This window comes from Sinocyclocheilus grahami, unplaced genomic scaffold (assembly GCF_001515645.1).
Source record: "Sinocyclocheilus grahami isolate Dianchi unplaced genomic scaffold, SAMN03320097.WGS_v1.1 scaffold426.1, whole genome shotgun sequence".
NCBI lineage: Eukaryota > Metazoa > Chordata > Actinopteri > Cypriniformes > Cyprinidae > Sinocyclocheilus > Sinocyclocheilus grahami.
Window position 1 is genome coordinate 479847 of NW_015505605.1, and position 13958 is coordinate 493804.

Consider the following 13958-nt stretch of genomic DNA (forward strand, 5'->3'; position numbering starts at 1 on the left):
ATGCACTTCTCAGAAATATATTTAAAATGACAAATAATAGATTAATGAGACCAGAGACTGCTAGTTTATTATTTATTTATTATTTATTAACCACTATAGAGACATCAGAGCCAGCGACTAATTCCAGAAGATCTGGCCGAGGTGAGGCTGCTCTCGGTGGGTTCATAAGTGTTGAACGACCACTGACGCACAGGAGCTCACATCTCCGAAAATGTCGAAGCAAATTTTCAAATAGACATTATCTTTATTAACCATATATCTGAAGTCTAAACAACTCTCGCCTAAAAAAAACCTCTTAAAACTACATTCCGTGACACAAAAACAGTATTATTTTTAAAATTACAGTGGATTTGAGCGTCCGCCATGACAGTGAGAAATACGCAAACGGAGTGATACAAACGGTGAAACGGTTGGAGTTCCAATATCACTTGAATATCGCACTCTTATCAGCCAATCAGATTCGAGGACTTGAAAGAACTGTTGTAGGCCTATTGCTGCAAAACATCCAAATATGCACTTGTTTTTTTTTAAAACGTACAGTTCAGAAGTTCTAAGAAATTCTATTAACAGCTTTTATAATTGAATATATTACAAATTTTCAAGTGTAGCAGGTGAGTTTAATGATTTTTTTTTTTACTGCTATCCAAATACACTGTAAAAATGTTCTGTGCTTTAGTCCTGTTCACACAATTGTCAGCATAGGCATGAATAATTAATGCTTGCATTGTTTGCTAGATTTGTTTACATTGTTTTTGATATTTGATATCACTTTGTTGTCTTGTGATGGATGTGTGTTCCTCAAAATTATTTTTTGAGTTTGAGTTTGGTTGTTCCACGTATTGTGTATTTGGTCTTCTGAGTATTAATCGGATGAATATTCTCTTAACATGCACAATTTGTGTATAAAACATGAGACAAAAAACACATAGTATTGAGCAATTTAAATCCATGCAATTGCATGCAAGTTGACACAAAAACGGTTTTAAGTTGAAAACATCTAAATGATTGATTGATTATTATAATTTTTTTAAATACACAGCTTTTCGCTTCAAAAGTCTTTATGTAATGGACTGGAGTGGTGTGGATTTCTTGTGGATTACTGTGATGTTTTTATCAGCTGTTTGGACTCTCATTCTGACGGCACCCGTCTGGTCAGAGGAGAACTGGCCCCCCGACTGAGCCTGGTTTCTCCCAAGGTTTTTTCTCCATTCTGTCACCGATGGAGTTTTGGTTCTTTGCCGCTGTCGCCTCTGGCTTGCTTAGTTGGGGACACTTCATTTCCAGCGATATCGTTGACTTGATTGCAAATGATTGCAAAGATACTATTTAAACTGAACTGAGCTGGATGATGACATCACTGAATTCAAGTCTTTAACTGAAAATGAGTGTTTACTATTGCCATTTTGCATTATTGACACACTATTTTCCTAACTAATGCTGTTCAGTTGCTTTGACACAATCTGTATTGTTACAAGCGCTATATAAATAAAGGTGACTTGACTTGACTTATGTTTTTAAAAAAAAATGATGCTCCCAAATTTTATTTTTCTAAATTTGTTTAGTTTTAATAATGAGGTCTTAAGAGACTTTTAAGTATATTAAACAAAAAACAAACACAATAAATAAATAGACAACATAATGCATCCAATAGTTAATACTATTTTCACTTATATAAAACTCATTTAAATATTACCACATGAAGCACATTTGTAGTTGCCTGACAAAACATTTTTACCTTGTATTGGGGAAATATAAGGACAGAAATGTAATCAATTCTATTCTGGTGTATTTTTTATAATATGTATTGTTACTCACGCGCTCCCACAATATAGCCTATAGCCTACAGTGTGCTCTAACATTTACATGTGTCTCTTCGGTTCTTTACTGAATAACAGGAATACGCTAGTCTATGGACGGACATAAAGCGGAACAGAGGCTCACAGCGCATCCGTGATGATGAAATCGGTGAGTGTTCAGTTGAGCGCTGCTCTCTCAGCGGTGAGGAAGGAGTTTGGTGTATTCCAGCGCGCATACGCCCCCTACGCTCCTCTCCTCTCCTCCTCCTCCTCTTCTTCTCTCCTCTCCTCTCCTCTCCTCTCCTCACATCACATCCATCCACCCGAGAGAGCTGCTCTCGCCCCTCCGCTCATTCATCCTCTCGGACAGTCTCCATCCTTTGACGGAGAACAGAGGCAGCAGGGCGGTGGCAATCGCAAGCCCTCGATGCTCGGCATTTGGACGGAAATCCGCGCGTCAAACCTGGAGAGACAGGTAGGGCGCTTTGTTGCGATGTCATCCCGTGTATGCTCACTATCCGTGAAGTGTGTGTCCTCTCAGCGCTTGCAGAGAGAGCTCAGCCTATGCCCTTGTGATGAGCCTACAATCTTGCGTTATTCTGGCATTTTGTGCGGCAGGCCGGTCTTTTAACAAGGGGTTGCTACCGCTTTTGGTCATGTGGTCATTTTTTAAAACTGGGTTTAGTGGCGAGGACAGTTAAAGGATGCCGTTGTTATACAATAGCCTACGTGTAATGTCAGTGCAGGTACAGTAGACTAACCTATTTCACTTATAGTGGAGGACAGCGCTGATATTTAACCTATTTATGTTTCATATATTACATAAAGCAAGCTTTCATTTGCTGTGTTTCTTACCCGTTGGCCGTTGGCCGTGTTATGGTATCACGTGCAGAATAACATTTCTCTTCGCTGTGTGAATAGGTTACCTGAGCGTCACCATAATTTAAATGTTGCATATTGGTGACTCAGATGTAAGTGAGGTGTCAAGGCTGTTTAATGAAAAGAGGGTGTGGCATCGGGGGCAGTCGCGCGCGCTTCGTGTGGCTCGAGAAGCCAATTAACTGAAAGCTGTTGAGACTTATGGAGAGCGCGGGAGTACGTACGCTCCAGTGCGCGCCGTGTTAGTTTGCTATAATAGAGCTGAAGGAGCACGCTGGGAGAAAAATGAACATTTGCCAACGCATTTCGGAATACAACTGGACTTGTTATGTATTTGTTGGCGTGTTTGTATTGTGTGGCTTGTTTATACTACAGCACCCATGTGGTTCATACCAGATTTTTCTGCTGTGTTTTTCCTGAAGAGGCTCAGATGGGTATACATACAAAGGTCTCCAGCAATTGGATTACCAAGTCTAGTTGCTTTTTAAACCTGGGAATGTTTAAAATGACGTTGTCCAGGCCTAGAAAAGTAATGGAAATTATTCAAATCTAGGACATATCCTACATCCCCTACACTCTTAAAAATAAAGGTGCTTCACAAGGTTCTTCAAGCGATGCCATAGAAGAACCATTTTTGGTTCCACAAAGAACCATTCCGTCAAAGGTTCTTTAAAGAACCATCTCTTTCTTACCTTTTTATAATCTGAAGAACCTTCTTTCGCCACAAAGAACCTTTTGGGAAACAGAAAGGTTCTTCAGATGTTAAAGGTTCTTTATGGAACCATTTAGACAAAAAGGTTCTTCTATGGCATCGTGACGCACCTTTATTTTTAAGAGTGTACATTCTAAAAAATAAAGGTTCTTTACTGGCATCTGTGGTTTCTTTGAGAAGCTTTAACATTCATGAAACCTTTCCGAAACGCTCTTAAAAATAAAGGGTTTTTTATTTGCATTGATGGTTCAAATTGAACCATCAAAAGCAAAATGTTGTCATTAATTACTTACCCTCATGTCGCTCCAAACCTGTAAGACCTTCGTTCATCTCTGGAACACAAATTAAGAAATTGGAATTAGATGAAATTCGAGAGCTTTCTGACCCTGCATAGACAGCAACATAATCCTAGACCCAGAAACGTAAAACGTTGCATAGACTAAATATTGCTTTTGTTAAAAGTCAAACTTGGTAATTTCTGATTTGAATCATTATTTACATTTTCTTATCCAGTGATCACAAATGACTGGAAAGGTCATGGAAAAGTCAAAAAGTGCCCTGGATATTAATCAAAGTGGATGACTGAAAACCAAGGCGGACACATTTAAGTAAACCATAAAAAACTGGACACAAATTTAGTTGAACAATAACCTATCTTTCCTGTAAGTAATTAGTGTATCTGTTGCCAAACCACAGAAGTGCATTGGTCTGGATGGCCATATCATTTATCACATGTGAATTTTGGCATTGTTCCTTTCTATCTCCAGATTAGAGTTATTAATAGATGAAAAACACCTTAGTTTTGAACCTTTTTGAACAATCGTTCATTTTTGGACAGTTTTGTTAATCATGCTTCTTACTTACTTTTTAATACATTTTAGCATATTCTGAAGAAAATGTGAGTGCTATTGTGCCATATAAAAGCTGCCGCTATAATGCTACAAGCTTCCCATAGGATCCTATAACTTTGTTAATATATATATATATATATATATATATATATATATATAATTAATACATACTATATATACATACATACATATATATAATTCTATTTCAGTTAATGTTTATTTATTTCAAATTATGAAAGTGTTTTTATGGTTTCAGTTAACTAAAATAACCCTGAGTTGCATTGTGGGGATCCATCTGTGCTGCCCTCAAAACCAGACCAGACGGAGGCATCTGAAGAGACAGGATGTTGCACTATGACATAACGTCTTTTTCTTAAGTATAAGCCTCTTTTTGTGGCCTTTTTTCCTCTCTAGGCCCTAACCCAGTAAGATCTATCCTCTCTGCTCTGTGACTTAAAAAAATGAAATGTTGTCTTAATTTGAAGTATACTAAAATTACTAAAATATTGTAAAGTACTAAAAGTACTCAAATAAAAATGCTAATAAATTAAAATGGTAACGCTAAATAGATTTTTTTATTAAAAAGAAAATAATGTATGCTAAATGAAACTGAAAATAGAAAAATGAAAGCTTATTCAAAATATTAGAATAAGTTATTAAAAATAAATGCTTCAAGGGAGCTTGTAAGAAGTGTTCAGAATAACGAAAACAAGTCAATTTGTATTTTAATGTTATTTTATATATTTTTGTTAATTGAAATAAATCTACATCTATGTTGCCTTACCAACTAAAAAGCACATAATAAAATGACTAAGCTTAAATTAAAATGAAAAATGTAAATATAAAAATAAAAGCTAAATCAAAATATTGAAAAAACTATAATACTATATAAATGCTACTAAAATAACACTGCTTGGTGGTTGGCTCTTTTGACTTCAGTCAGTAAGCAGCAACCTAACCACACAGAACACATTAGCATTCGCATATCAATGGCCTGACTGTGAGTTTTGCAAGCACCTCTGACATTTTGTTCAGATGAAATTAGAAGCTTTATTAAATTTAAACTCTAACATTCTGGTGTATTATCATTGTGGTTAAAGAATCAAATTCAGCAAGGCAGACATAGTTATTCAGATTTTTTTCAGAGATAGGAATCTGTCTCTCTGTGTCACTGTCAGTGTGGACATGTGTGTTTGTTTGAAACAAACAAAAAAAACTACTTTGCATAACCCTAATGATTCTGTCTGCCTATACGCTCATTACAAAGTCTATTTGATCTCCCAGTCTAGCAATACATCTCAGCCATTGCTGAGACTGTTGAATCGGTGAGGTAAGTGGGAAGGATGTATTAATAAGTGAATGAGGCTGGCCAAAAGAAAGGCTCAATCATTTGAGAATTGAGTTGGCTACATTGACTGCCATTTTAAGAAATTAGTTTAATCAGTAAATGAGCATTTCGTTACTCCATGCTTTCTGCCATTGCGCCTAGCAGGGACTGACAAGGGCTAATCTATGAGCTTTTTCATTGTACAAATTGTACAGTTTCTATTCGGTCTAAGAAGCAGACGTCCTTCTAGATGAGGCTTATTTACTTCAAACCCTTCCTGCTTTGAAAATCATAGGCTTATATGTAAAATTCCAGAGTTAGATGTATTAAGTGCTTTGAAATTCATCCCCACGTGTCTATGTCAAGTTCCTCTCCACTAGAATTAACCATCTTCTGTGGTAAAAAGCTTCAATGCCGCACAGTTGTTTGGGTCTTTACGTTTACATGGCTAAGATGATTCCCTTGATGAGTCACAAGCTCATCAAGTCACTAGCAATGCTAATATCTGAAGCTCGTTTTAGATTATTGCGAGAATTAAAAAAAAAATGACCCAGCTGATTAACCTTTAATGTCAGTCATCAAGAGGATACCCACTGGCTGAACTCGCATTTAATTTTTTATTCGGTGGCCGTTTTCTCCATAGACAGTTCGTGTTTGTATCACCATGGCAACAGAACTTTACAAAGAGCACCCTTTTTTGTTGAAGATCTCTTTACCTCAACGTTGCATAGCTTTTTGCTGTCATTTTCCTGTCTTTAGAGATGGGTTCATAAAACAGGCCTCAATCAGTGTGTCAGACTGAGAGTTTGTCATTGTGTCATGGTGGATGTTTTAAAGGAGCTTTGTGACAGTGAAGGTTGTGGAAGTAGTAAACACATTTTGGTCGCTGAAGCACGATTTGAATACATCGGATTGAAGACAGTGCGCAAAAATAATTCAACCTGTATCAGAGGTACTCAAATGGTGGCCAAGAGAGATACATTCAATTTGGTTGAAGCCTATCAAATACAGATTCAGTTGTATTTGTGTTTGAGCTCTGAACGTCATTTTTTTTATTAAATGGTGGTCTTGCAGCATTGATCAATGTAGCCAATCACAAACATGTCTGTTGAGCTCATGACTGCAATATCCAGTCACTCAACACAACTTACAGAGTCTGGAGTCAATGCTACTTGCCAAAAATCAGAGCCAGTCTGCAGATATTGGGCAGTCTGAGTTCTTTTTTTTTTTTTTTACTTAAAGGGATAGATCCCCCGAAAATGTTAATTCTGTCATCATTTACTCACCCTCCACTTGTTTCTTTCTTCTGCTGAACACAAAAGAAGACATTCTGATCCTGCTATAGATATTTTGTGTTGGTAATCAAACAGTTGACGGTAGCCATTCACTTCCATAGTATGGAAAAAATATTATGGACGTCAGTGGTTACCTTGAACTATTTGGAATTGAAGTCAATGGCTACAATCAACTGTTCGGATCCCAACATTCTTAAAAACATTTTCTTTTGTGTTCAACAGAAGAAAGAAACTCATACAGGTTTGGAACAACTTGAGTCTGAGTAAATGATGACAATTTTCATTTTTAGGTGAACTATACCTTTAAGATTATGAGTCTGTCCAGTCTGGGATAAAAATCGACCTCAGTTTATGTACTATAAGGTTACAATTAACAACAGAGCCCAAACTTAAATTTAATTACTATTTATTTTTAAGTATAATAATCAACACTCAACTTAAAAAAAAATGTATGCAAACATGTAAATTGCTATAATGCTGTTTTTAAATTAACGTCTAAATGATAAAATTTCTATTGTTGAAATATATTGATTTACACGGTGGCTGTCATAACTTGTTTCATAACAGATTTATTTAAACATACATTAAATAATTAAGACATCACTAACAGGTACAGTAAAATATAATGATTATATAGTCTAATATTTTGTCAAATGCTCTTCTCTAGACTTCATTTCTCTAGCGAACTAATGAGCTGTGGACACTGATGACTTGCCTGAGGTAAATGAAATGCTAGATGACATTTTGTTTACAAGCTGTTTGAAGTCTTTCCGCGGTTGAAACGCAGATTGAGCGATTACATGAGGCATGAGATGTTCATTCATGTTTATTTCACGTTAAAACTAGTAGTAAAGAGGAAGAGATGCTCACGCTCACTTGCGCTCCATGCTGCTGTTTAAACTGAGGCGTTTATACAGTGATCTGTCGTGCCACATCAAAGAGCCTCAAAACGACATTTATTGTTTGAATTTCCTGAAAAATGGACATAATTTAAAAGATGAGACTTTGTTTCTAATCAAAAGTAACAATATATAAAACCGGATGATTCCAATGACATTCCACTCGTGCAGTGGTTAAAACAATGCTGTATTTGTTCCGTATACATGTGTACTGAACCGACCAACAATTTTCAGTGCAAATACATGTACTGTTACACCCCTAATGCCCAGTGTTTTAAAATCGGTTTCATTTTTAAAAGTCATGTATTTTTTTAGCCTTCAGCTCAGAATTTAGTCAGAATTTTTGCAATACAGGTGCATCTAAATAAATTTTACTGAAATAAATGAACTTTTCCACGACATTCTAATTTATTGAGATGCACCTGTAGTGCAAAACTTAGTAAGTCGCGCTGAACTGAAGTGATTGACAGCTTCACTGATTATAAAGTGAGTGCTCTTTGGTTGCTTTCTTTATGTAACCCATTCACAATTTAAATAAAAGTTTTATTTTTCATTGTACTAACAGGACCAGCAGCCAAGTACACAGTGCAATTTGTCAGGACTGACAAAAATGACAAAATTAAAATCACACTGCATCATATTCACGCTTCTTTTGGGTGCAGATTATAATAAATATACGTTCACATGGCAATACCAATTTCCTCTCAAGAGTGCCAGTAAACTGGCTAAATTAAATGACAGAATTCTCACCTTCTAATTATTTGTGTCCTAATCTGTTTGCGAGTGCCATAAAGAGCCACATTTCATTAGAAATTTATGGCGTGTCCTTGAAAGAGAATCTATGTCTAATTCAATATGCAGTTATCTGCATGCCCTTGAACTGCTCAGCGATGCGAGATGGCACGTTCTTAAAGGATGATGTCTGCATCTGTGGATCCTTACTTTTCCCCTGTGGAATTCTCCAATAGGAAATGTCCACTTTCCTTCTTGCCTTAATGTATTTATCTGCGGTACGGATAAAGGCAGATGTTGTAACACAACAAAGGCTGTTTCACAGGATTTTTCAGGGATGGCCTTTCCTCATCTTGCTGTGATGCTCCTGTGGCTAGAGATGTTTGTTCGCACTTTCACTGGACTGCGTTTTTATCGCAGCCGAGCAATAAAAGGCCTCTCTGGTTTGAGGTTTTACACACTCACTTAGAACTGTACATGCTTGGCAGCCTTTCAATTTAACTCCTGTTGCTTCATAGGATGCCTTTCAGAAACTCAGGCAACATCTTCCAAGTCGATTTGAATGGGTTTTAGCTTTAAACCGCTGACAGAAAAGTCTCATTCTTAGGACAAGGACGTTTCCGTGCTGGACTGAACACCGCTCCGTTGCATCAGCCAAATTTCACTCAGGACAGATTGATGGATTGGAGGTAAACAGCATTAATATGAATGCTCCAATTAATTTGAGAGGGGCCGTGTATGACATGCATGCTAACTAGGGGTCCTGAAGAAAACCTGCTTGCCTTTCTTCGTCACGCTCCTCCTCTCTGCCTGCACGCCGCTCTCACAGACTGATTGCACCGGTGACGTCAACACTTCCTTCTGTATGCCACCATTTGAGGACTCACTGGCTTGGGGCTACGAATGAATCTCGGGTTGATATGTTTTTCTTGCACATGAGCGCCTGTGTTATTGTATTTGTTTATTTGAAGGTTGTTCTATGCATTATACTATTACGGCAGTGCTGTTTGAACAGATTTGTTCCAAGATGGTAAGTTGATCTTGCAAAACTGAGCTGTCAGTTTTTTTCATAAACTCACTTGATATAAGACTCAGCTGATGTTCGGTTGTTTTTTCTTTTTTACAGTGGAGCGCTTTCATGCGTTGAACAAGGGGGGTTTTGTGCCTTCTGAAAGGGCACCGCAGCTCCCTCAAAAAGAAGTCTTGCCATCACCGTAGCTCTGTTCCAAAATGTAGTGAGCTGAATCTGTAGGCTACATTTTAAAGCATTATATACACTCCTGATGCAATGGCTGTTCCAAAATGTAGTCGACATAATTATGTTGCCTTCTCTTGTCCAAAGTCAAAGGCAGCATCATATTTGTCTTTTGTAGAGATAATGCAATGTAATGCGACAAGCTCAGGTAAAAAAATAAAAGCTGGAGAATTAGAGAATAGGACAATTTGAGAGAAATGTTGATTATAAATATAATTCATGCAATACTGAAATGATCAGTAATAATATATGTATACTATGAATATTTATGCAAATTAAAGGAGTAATTCACCCAAAAATGAAGTCAGTTATCATTTACTCACCCTCATGTTGTTCCAAAATTGTATTACTTTCTTCATTGCAAAAGCTGATACATAAAAAATGGTTACACTTTATTTTAAGGTGTCCTTGTTACAGTGTAATTATACATTTAAGTACTGAGTAATATTAATTAACTACATGTACTTAATATATGGTTAGGGTTAGGATTTGGTTTAGGGTTACTTATATGTAATTATGCGTAATTTGTTGTTATTATAATAGTATGTATCATGTGTAACAAGGACACCTTAAAATAATGTGTTACCTAAAAAATAAATGAAAGTGGATGGGAACTGGGACAGTTGGCCACCATTCACTTTCATTGTAAGAGCAGCTAGGACATTCTGCTAAGCTTCTGCTTTTGAATTCTGTGAAAGGAAGAAAGGCATACAAGTTTGGAATGACATGAAAGTGAAAAAAATCATTTTCAGAATTTGCAGATTTTTCATTTTTGGGTGAAAAATGCCTTTACCCCAATATATAATTTCTAATGCCTCTAAATTATCAATATGATCAAAACTGAGAAACATTTTTTACTGATTTTTAACTGTATAGGTACAGCAGCTGCGCAGTAGGCAGCTTGCCAAGTTATGGACCATAGCTCCTGTCTTCATGCATGAGAAAATATGGAGAGACTTTCCCTCATTGCTTTTTCCTCATGCACATTTAGTAATTTCCCTGAAATCGTTTTGTGTGAACTGTTGACATGTTTGTCTTGAGTTACTAGAGCCTCTGTCCTGTGCCTTTCTTCTGCTAGCATGCGTTCTGTCATAAATGATGGATTCCTTTAGCAGATTGCGCTACAGATGAGCAATTGTGCTTGGAGCTACGGAGAACTGGTCGCCAAGTGTAGATCCATTTTCCAACAGCAAGGCTGCAGGGAGAGAACAAAGGGGAAGATACTCAATGACAAATGGCATAATACGGCCATCATTTTGCAGGAAATTATTCCCCATCATTTTGCTGGCTTTGGGGGCATTTATCTAAGCAGGCCGGCATCCTGAACTACACTCCAAATGGCTGCTATAAAAAGGTTTTAGTGCTTGATTTTAATAATGAGTGTTATGTACAAGAACGGTGTCTTAAAAATAATATATATTTTTTAAATTTTAGCTTTAATTGCACTTCAAGTTAGAATAAGAATTAATTAAAGTTAGCACAAAGAGAGCTAATTGTGAAATGCCAAGTGACAGGATAAAAATAATACAAGCACAGTGAGTCGTTGTAGCATGTGGTAGAAGATGACGTATTAAGCTTTTGTCATGTTACGATCCTGTTAATACACAACTGGAACTTGGATGTCGATTTGGCCTTACAGAAACTGGAAGAGAAAGATAATTGCCAATGCAGAGAAATTTAGCTTGCCATTTTGCAATCATTTTGTGAGCATTTTGACATTTTAAATGTTTTGGACTGAAGCAGACATTTGTATTCCCGGTTGACACTGGCAAGAGAGCAAAAAAAAAACCTGCCTGCCCCAATTTCAACCTTATGATTACATGTCAGCCTATTAAAGAGATGTAGCAGCTGTGCTTATCTAACAGTATGTCAATAAAACTAGATTTTTACATTTTATTAAAAAACTGTGAGTAGCGTTAGTGAAGGGCATTACTATACAGTTGGTAGTATATATACTTCACTTTACAAATGAAAGTGTATAGCTGGGGGATCGTTATATTTAGTGGTTCTTGGCATCAAAAAAAAAAGTTTTATGTGATTGCTAGGGCATAGTTGGTTATTTACTGGTCCAGATCAAGAGAGCTCACTGCCAGGAACATTGCTATAATATTCCCATACCTAGATGGAAAATCAGAGCAGGACATTAATTTTAAACTCTTTGTCTACCTAAAAAAAAATCCTCTTGTCAAAGGCTTGCCAGCTTTCACAGCAAAGGTCAATGTACAGCATAATACATTTTGGATATAGAGTACAGTACATGCTTTAGGATTATCTGGTTGTCCTTGAGCGTAATTACGCAGCTATCAATAGCAATTGCTTTTATCATGCTGTCCACCTTCTTGCTTTACCCATCAGAAAGCTACCCATTTCTGCAGAATCCAAAACTTTCATTTATGAAATAATTTATGAAATCCACACATCCCTTGGTCTTTGTGTGTTTAATAAATATTTCAGATTTTGCTTTCAGCTAGCAATATGAGTGAAGTTCAATTCACATTTCCATATTAACCCTGTAAAGCCTGAGTTCTGACATATAAAATAATAGTCAGAATACCTGAGGTATTTATGAATAATATAGGCTAGTGTAGAATATGAAGCATTTACTTGAGAAGCAAAAAACACCCTAGTTTTATTCAGAGGCATAAACTGAGTAACAGTATGTTCAAACCCAGGCTCATTAGGAATACATGTCTCTAAATACATTTCTGCAACACCGTTATAACGTACCTTACTGCATATTTTGCGGCAGTTTCAAAGTGATATGCCCAGAGAGCGGCGCTAAAACACACGTTTAATACGTGACCGTGGCACGTTTTTATTACGTTGGCACAGGCACAAATGCAAAAGTGATATAAAAACGTATTTGATGATGCAGCTGTGCTATTTTAATTTCCTTTTACGGATTTGAGCTGTTTTGTCGAACCGTAGTTTCACAGGGTTCATACCAGAGCTCTTCATCTCTCAAGTGCAACGGCGTATTGCTTGAGTATTCGAGCAAACCTACTGAATCAGAAAACTCATGCATATGAAGCTGTATAAGTGACGACGACAACGTTCAAAAGTGTCAGTTTTCAAATCGCGCGGGATGTTAAAATTGTTTTGAAGTCGTAACATGATATTCTGCAAGCAGTTGTATGAAAATGAGCCTTTATAAATCAAAACTTTGTACCTGTAAATCATACTGTGTGTGAAAAGTAATAAAAGTTGTCGGAGTAGATTGTGTACAACAGGTTTTGATCATGTTGATCATTTTCGGGCCTGATAGAGTAGGCCTAGGCTTTATAGAGTTATGGTTCTTGCCACAGAATTCTTCATACTTTCCCCTCTAAATCATCACAGAAAATGCAACAAAGGTCTGCCAAATATATGTACTATTCAACATATTCCTTTTCCTGAGTTGTCTGTTGTGCTTCAGCACATCAAGGTGGCTGTTCTGATAGCACCATGCGACTGATAAAAGTGTACGGCTTGTCACTGGTTACATCAGGTTCACTTCTCCATATGTCCATATGGCCTGGGGCAGTGCCAGCTCACTACTGCGCTCCCAGTGTGCATCATGGCAGAACTGGGAAATTTAGCAAATGAGACGGCAGTCTTGTTCCATAATTTCGGCTCTCAATAATCTCATGCTCACTGCATAGATATTTTGCAGCATTTGTTAGTTTTTACTACATCTGAGCAAACACACAAAAACACACACGCTCTAATTAACTGCTATTATAAGAGTCCAAGTCATCTTCTACAGCATCACTGAAACATTGGGATTATCCCTGATCAAACTTGACCTCTGACTTGATTATAAACAAAGACATGGTTACATGTACAAACAACATTATAGTTGCTGATCAGCTTTAATTCCGAATGCAACACGATAAGGCTGCTTGATCTCTGTTTGGGAATTTTAATTATGCATCATCGTCTGTGTCAAATGCTGTTTTGATCATGGTGAGCGCTTTAGTCGGAGGAACCACTTCACATGAAAGCTACTACACAAAGGTCAAAGTGTGCATCTTATCACTGCTGTTCATTAAGAGCATTAGGCAATTAATTATTTAACTTTTAATTTCAGAGTTGATGTTTTCAAAATACCACTTGTTTTAAATGGTTGGTTCATCCCAAAAAAATTAAAAAGAAAATCTTCATGTTATTACAAATCTACTTTCTACTGTGGAACACAAAAGAAGTAGTTTAGCAGAATGTTAACGCTGCTCT

The 13958-nt window shown here is 36.9% G+C and overlaps 1 protein-coding gene across 5 annotated transcripts in view; it reads left to right on the plus strand.

Annotated features, from left to right (window-relative positions):
• The first annotated feature begins 2001 nt into the window (after positions 1–2001).
• LOC107551534 (band 4.1-like protein 1) overlaps positions 2002–13958 on the plus strand; it is a 64554-nt gene continuing 52597 nt past the window's right edge. For all 5 annotated transcript variants that reach the window (XM_016233149.1, XM_016233150.1, XM_016233152.1 and 2 more), the window contains exon 1: positions 2002–2271. The gene's annotated coding sequence lies outside the window, so the exon portion shown is untranslated. The remainder of the gene's footprint in view (positions 2272–13958) is intronic.